Below are 7,465 nucleotides of genomic sequence, written 5' to 3' on the forward strand. Positions count from 1 at the left end.
GTAACCAGAGCAAGTACACATGGAGTCAGAATATTGAGAATAAAAACCAGGAAAACAAAATTTGTTATCATTTTCAACGAGGTAATCCCAGATGGGGAATGGCAGACAGGCCTAGGAGATAGAAGTTCAAAGCCACTGGTGTAGAAGTTTTTTGTTTTTTGTTTTTTGTTTTTAAGGCGAGGCAAACTTTGATTGACCTCACAGATTGCAAGGACCTTGTCAGCTTACAATACCATATTTTCTATTTTTTACACCTACAGCACCTGGTCTTCCTAGGTGGTCTCCCATCCAAGTACTAACCAGGCCCAAGTCTCCTTAGCTTCCGAGATCAGATGGGATCGGGCTTGTTCAGGGTGGCATGGCCACAGACAAACCAGTGGTGTAGACACTGCTCATGGAATGGCACTGATATTCTAGAAGACTTTATTTTCTTATTTTATTTTAAATTATTCTTAATATTATAGAAAATATGCCCATGGTTAAAAATTTAAGAAATACATGAAGGTATAAAATGAAATGTAAAATCTCTCATCCCACTGACTCCTATAACCAGTTTCTTATGCATCTTCCATAAATTTTCTGCTCATAGGCTAGTACACAGTTTCTACTTTTAGAATTACTGTATTTATTATAAAGTTGTATTAAAATATAAATATAAGGGATGTAATACTTTAAAAAATGAGAATGCCTCAATGTAAATCTACAAAATAAGCAAAGTTCTAAAAATCGAGCACCCAAGAAAAAATAACCCTTCAATAGTAATCACATTTTATTATGTTTAGTGAAAATTATAGAGAAGAAATTGGTTAATTGGACCAGATATAAAAAAAATAAATATCCTTAGAGCAAACACATATGTGCCTTTTAAATTCTTTTACATAACAATAGGATTATACTATAAGCTGCTTTTGTACTTAGTTTTTTATTTTTTTAAATTGAAATTTTTTTTGGAGATATTTTCATATCAGCCTATATAGATTTAACTTAAACTTTTGATTAAGTCGCAGTTTTTATCACATGGATTTGCTGTAATTTATATAACTAGTTCAACGTTAGTGAATGCTGAGCAAAATGTTGAGTTTTTACTACTTCAAAATATGCAGCAGGAAAAATTTTATATATTTTTGCACATTTGTGTAACTATATCTGTATATTAAGTTACTTTTAAATGTAATTATTGCATCAATGTAAAAATTTTAGTAAGTATTGACAATCGTCATTCAAAGAAATTATACCAATTTAGATCCATTAAAAGCAGAAGAAAGTGCCTGTTTTCTCAAAGATTCACCATCACTGGATGTTTCAACTTTTTAATCTTGGCTAACGTCTTTGGTGAAAAAAGTGGTATATCAATTTTTTAAAAGTCTTTTGAATTAATTACAACTGAAGTTGATTATTTTTTCATAAGATTCTTAGCTATTTTTACTCCCCCCCCTTTTTTTTTTCTGTTAACATGAGATAGATTATTAGTCTTCTCTAAAAACCTTCCTGTGGTTTTCCATTTTATCCAAAGTAAAATTCGAAGTTCTACAAGATCCCAAAAGATCTGGCTCCTGGCTCCCTCTCTGACCTCACCTACCAACCTCTGTCTCTCTCACTCTGCTCTAAGTACTGTGGCTTTCTCACTCTTCCTCAAGCATGCCAGACATTCTTATTACGTTTCAGAGCCTTTGCTCTTGCTATTCACTCTGCCTGGAATTCTCTTCCCTCTCACTCACTGCTGCTCAAGTGGCATCTTTTCAGAGCTCTTACCTTACCACCCTACTGAGAGTAACATGTCTCCCTCTGTTCTCTCTCTCCCCACCCAACTTTACAACACTTTATCTGGCACATCATCTGTGGTTGTGGACAAGTGGCATTAGACAATGTCTATAAACCATTTTGGTTATTACAACTGGGGAGGAGGAGCTGCTACTATCACCAACTACCGGGTCGATTCTAGAGATGCTGTTAAACACTCTACAATGTATAGGACAGCCCCCAATGCAAAGAACTACCTGGTCCAAAATGTCAATACTGCAGAGGTTGAGAAATTCTGCTATATATTTTTGTTGGATTATTGTCTGTAAATCCCCTACTAACAGGGATTATATTAAAACCATTTAATAGCCGAATGGAGCATGGGTACTGACTAGATTTGGCACAAGTCATAAGCAACTAGTATTGCCATACAAGGGTTTACCAGCTGATTATCAGGCCTGCCTACTAGAAACAAGACCCATGATAGAGACTTTGTTTTGTGCCTACAACATTTCTTTGTTAAATAAAATATTTTAAATTGATTGTAAATCTATACCCTACGTAAATTTTTGTCTATTCTGTTGTCTTTTTTCTTGTTGGTTAGCAAGTGTTAATTTTGTATTAAAGAAATTAGAACTTTATTGTCATATGTTGCAAATCGTTTTTTCTTCAGTTGGACAATACACGTATTTTGTCTTTATTTGTAGAATTTGTTTTTGTCTTGCAGGAGTTCTTAGTGTCTCAGGATCTTTCTCAGTTTGCCAGGTCCTTACTGTTTATCTAAACATTTTGAGATTTGTAAAATAGGCTGTTATAAATCTACATATTGTTTTTTCTTTTTTAAAATCTTTCCAAGTAAATGAAATCCTACCCTAGAGGTTACTATGCTGAGTGAAATAAGTCTGACAGAGAAAGATAAATACCATATGATTTCACTCACATGTGGAATCTAAGAAACAAAAAGAACAAACTAATCAAAAGCAGACTCATAAATATAGAGGACAATCAGGGGATGGCCAGAGAGGAGGGGTGCTGGAGGGCTGGGAGAATAGGGTGAAGGGATAAAGAAGTACAAATTAGTAGTTGATAGATGGTCACAGGGATGGGGAGCATGGCATTGGGAATGCGGTTAGCATTAATATAACGGCTAGGTGGAGAGCCAGAGGAGAGAAAGAGCAATTAGGGGATCGTTTTATAACCTTTACAAATGTCTAATCAATGTACTGTATACTTGAAACTAATAATAAAATAAAATTTAAAAGAATAAAAAATGAAAACGAAGAAATCTTTCTGAGTATTCTGAATTTTGTGGGTATTTAAGAAATACAGTTATTGACCATATTTTTCTGCTCAATTATTCTATTATGTAGGAAAAAATATAACTTTGATCTAAGTTTCATGATACATGTAGCTTATGCTCAGAAACATGGGTGTACAGAAAATTTCTACAAAGTTAAGTCTCAAAAAGGAAGTTGTTCAGATCCTGCTTCGTTTTTTCCCAAGTGGCTCCTTCATCAGTGTGCAAATCTTTACCCCAGAGGCAAGCTCTGTATATCAAGAAGTCTGGAGGAAAGACACCTGGTTATCAGACTTACCCCCAAGAGGACATGTATCTGAATATATAACATAACTAAGAGTAAAACAGAGATCTCCAAGAAGACTGGCTACAGGTAATTAAACCGAGAAAGGCTGCCAGCTCTCACTCAATGTTCTAAGTTCGGCCTCACCTGGAACTATTACACATACAGACAATTGAAAACAAAAGCAGACCAGAAGGAGGTATGAGTTTTTTGAGAGACAAAAAGAAAATTGTGGAGGCAATTGCCTAAAACTCTTCTTGGTGCATTCAATTTGTCTTTTATGGTGTGTGTGTGGATCAGTCAGGTATAAAAGACTAGACACAGAAGGGCCACTATGCAAATATAATGAGTGTAGTATGCAAGCTGTTAAAACAGTCCACAGTCCACATAAGCTCTGTTATGATTAGAATACAAGTGCCACCTCTCTTCAACATTAACAGAATTATATTCTATCCCCAAATATTGCTTTAGGCATCTCATTTACCAACACATTTGGACATCAGATAGGCATAAATTAAAGTACATAATTTACAGTGCATAAAAATCACAGAAATGCTTATTGATTCCAAAATTAGGATTATATGTTTTAGCTGGTGCAGTCTTTTATCAATAAATCTTAATTGAATTTTCAAGTTAGAGCCTGTAGGGAAAATGTGCTTTAGTTAAAGTTTTTTTTTTTAGATTTCCAGAAACACTGAATCCAAACATGGTGAATGTTCTCTGACTAAATATAACTGGATCCCTTTGCAAAAGATGAATCAATTCTCTTAATTTGTTCAAATGAAAATCATTAACATTCTTGGTCAAGGTTTTCAACTTCTCTTTAAAAGTAATTAGTTTTTCTTGTAAACTACATTCCAATCAGTAGAATATTACAGAATGTTAATCTTATTCTTTTAAATGCAGCCTCAAATTTCAGCGCTATTTTCAGTCAAACACAAATTAAACCCTTGCCTCTGGGATAAACAAAAATATGACTTGATATATTAAAAAGACTGTTCCCTTTAGATAATTTTGCCAGGATTTTTGTGGAAAATAAATAATGTATACCAGATACATTAATGGCACAGAAAGTCATGGGAATGATCTCAAAATCAAAAAAATAAAATAAAATTCAGTATTTTAGCACTTTAATTTGAAGAAAACAATGGTGGAGGCCTTCCCTTTGGAATTTTAGTTTTAAATACTTATTTGTATCTAAAATGTTCAAAGTCAATGTGTAACAATTTTCCTGAGATTGGGCTTCCATTAATAGGTCTGTTTTCATTGGGTTCCCTCAAAAGCCAATCCTGAAACAAGAGCCTGGGTGCAGATAATGCACTTGGGAGATGTTCTTAGCAGGCAAATTGAAGATGCCAAATTGTGTGACAATATATATTCCTTAGTAACAACACCAACACTCTGAGGTGAATATATCACTCATCACCCTTAATTTCAAGCAACTGAAGCCATTTCTCTTTAGCTGATTAAGCAGAAAAGAGAGTTTATTAAAAGGATATTGGTTGGCTCATAGAATTGTTGGGAGGCCTGGAAAACTAAATTTGAAGTTAAGCTCCTAGGAACAATTCTGAAAACCACATGGCACAATTGGCCCAAAGAGGAAACTGCGGCTTCTGTTGCTCTTACAGAACATTAGAGAAGGTGTTGCTAACTCCCAACTCCCACTTAGGCCACTTGTGTGCCAGAAACTGGACCCTAAAACCACTGAGAAACTGCATACACTGTTGCTGCTACCATTGAAAGCAGCAGCACTGTTAACTCCCATGCCAGCAAAAGTGGATTCTGACTGGAGCTTCCTTCCTCTTGTTGCTCACTTCTTGATCAAATTTGGGTGTGTATGAGTCTAATTGGAGCTGTCAAAGCTGCCTCATATCCCTAGGCGCAGCTGCATGAGAGGCTGTGAATTCTACCTTGTGGAAACAGGACTCTTGAAACTGGGAATATTCCAGTGTAGTAAAGGTGTTTTCAAAATGTGCTGGGTAATCAGAAGACTTGAAAAATGTCCATGTCCAATATTGTAAGCAACTTTATTTTACTTGTGAGGAACTGAAAATCTGGGAATTTTATTACATGTCTAATGTTACACAGCCAGAAAGGGTAGAGTCAGGCGCTATAAATCCACGTTTTTCTGACTCTAAATCCCATGCCCTTATTCACTGCTATTTTAATCCAAACCAAAAATATATAAACAAGTACACACTAGAATTTTTAAATAAAAATAGTCCTGCTGCTGTTAACAAAGAGTGTTGACACTGAGGTTCAAATGGTAATATGGTAGTGCGCATCTATTTTCTTTCTTGTCATCCCTTCTCTTTTTTCTGATAATGGCAACACTTCGTTTGGGTAGCCATTCCTCTCCTATGACTCTGGAAAAACCATTGTTACAACATGCTCATTCTATCCCTCAGAAGGAGTGGGCACGCCCATTTGGCTGACCAATTCGCAACATCCCTTTGGCCATGGTAATAGGCTTAGAGATGGGCTTGTAACCCAAGCTGGGCCAATAAGAGTTCTTTCTAGGACTTTTCTGCTAGAGTTGGTGAACAAGGCACCTTTTGTGCTTGGCTGAATAATGACCCCCTAAAGATGTTGATCTAAATCTAAATCTCCAGAACCTGTGAATATGTTACACAGTAAAAGAGATTTTGCAGATATTACTAAGTGAAGATTTTGTGATAGTATGCTGGATTATCTGGATATTTCATTTTGCGTCGATCTGTTGCAAACAAAAGAGTCATTATAAGAGAAAAGGGAGGAGATAAGAGTGAGTAGAAGGCAAAATGCCCTCGGAAGCAGAGATTGGCATGATGTGCTATAAGCCAAGGAATGTTGGCAGCCTCTAGAAGCTGAAGGAGGCAAGTGCATTGTGCATTTGTCCGGTTCTCCAGAGAAACAGAAAAAAATACATAAAGAGAATTATTATAAGGAATTATCTCATATGGTTATGAAGGCTGAGAAATCACAAGACCTTCAGTTGGCAAGCTGGAGAGACCCGGGGTACGGATGGTGTAAGTTCTAGTTTGAGTTCAAGTTTGAAGGCAAAAGACTATGTCCACCTCAAAGACAGGCAAAGAGAGTGAAGTTTTCCTTACTTTATCCTTCTATTCGATTCAAACCTTCAAAGTAGTGCATGCGGCCCACTCTCACTGTATAATGTGCTTTACTCAATCCACAGATTCATATGTTAATCTCATCCAGACACACCTAGAATAATGTTTAATCAAATATTTGGGCACCTTGTGGCCCAGTCACGCTGATACATAAAACTAACCATCATAGCAAGAAGCAGATTATCTCGTGGAACCTCCAGAAAGAATTAAGGAATTAGCCCTGCCCACACCTTGATTTTAGCCCTGAAAGACATATTTTGGACTTCTGACTTCCAGACCTTTAACAGAATAAATCTGTGTTGTTTTAAGTCTTTAAGGTTGTGGTAATTTGTTAAAGCACCAACAAGAAAACTAATACACCTTTTTTCCCCCTCAGAGAGATGAGAGATGAAAGAGGCACAGAGAGATCAGTGAAGATGAGAAAGGTGATGATTGTGATGATGCAGTTTGAAACCCTTGATTTGTTTGTGTCTAAGCCCACATCATACCTGTGCATCGTAGTTACTTGGCCAACGCATTTGTTTAGAGTACCAAATAATTTGTATTGTATTTCTACCACCTACAACTCAGTCTTAAGAATACAATGCAGCTATCTCATGTTCAAAATTTCCAATCTATAAAATGTAAGCAAAATGAAAGTCTAGAGTAAACAAGTCTCTTCTTTTCCATGCACACAGGTAAAGAAAAAATGTTTTCTGAATGCATTAGTACACATTAACTAAGCACATTCAGATGGAGACAGTATTGGAGATAAGAAAATAAAAGTCCAAAAAAATCACTAAAGATAAAAGGAACTGAAGTCAATGGTTCAGTTAGTCAGCACTGAATATAAACTTGCTTATCGACTTTGGACAAAAGAACAAGCATTTAGCCTTTGAATCATTAAATTTCATTGTTTTTAAGAGTAAAGCTGTCATCTTGTCCAAATACAAATTTTGTTTTGAGTTTTCATGAATTAATTCCCCAGAAATATTCTAGTCATGTGGAATTTAAAAAAGAGAAGTACTTACATCTTTTGGCAGTATGATCGATTGT

General features: G+C 35.7%; 1 pseudogene; it reads right to left on the minus strand.

Annotated features, from left to right (window-relative positions):
- Positions 1 to 251: 251 nt before the first annotated feature.
- On the minus strand, positions 252 to 370 carry LOC111737353 (annotated as a pseudogene).
- Positions 371 to 7,465: the final 7,095 nt, after the last annotated feature.

Source organism: Pteropus vampyrus, unplaced genomic scaffold (assembly GCF_000151845.1).
Source record: "Pteropus vampyrus isolate Shadow unplaced genomic scaffold, Pvam_2.0 Scaffold25, whole genome shotgun sequence".
NCBI classification, from domain to species: domain Eukaryota; kingdom Metazoa; phylum Chordata; class Mammalia; order Chiroptera; family Pteropodidae; genus Pteropus; species Pteropus vampyrus.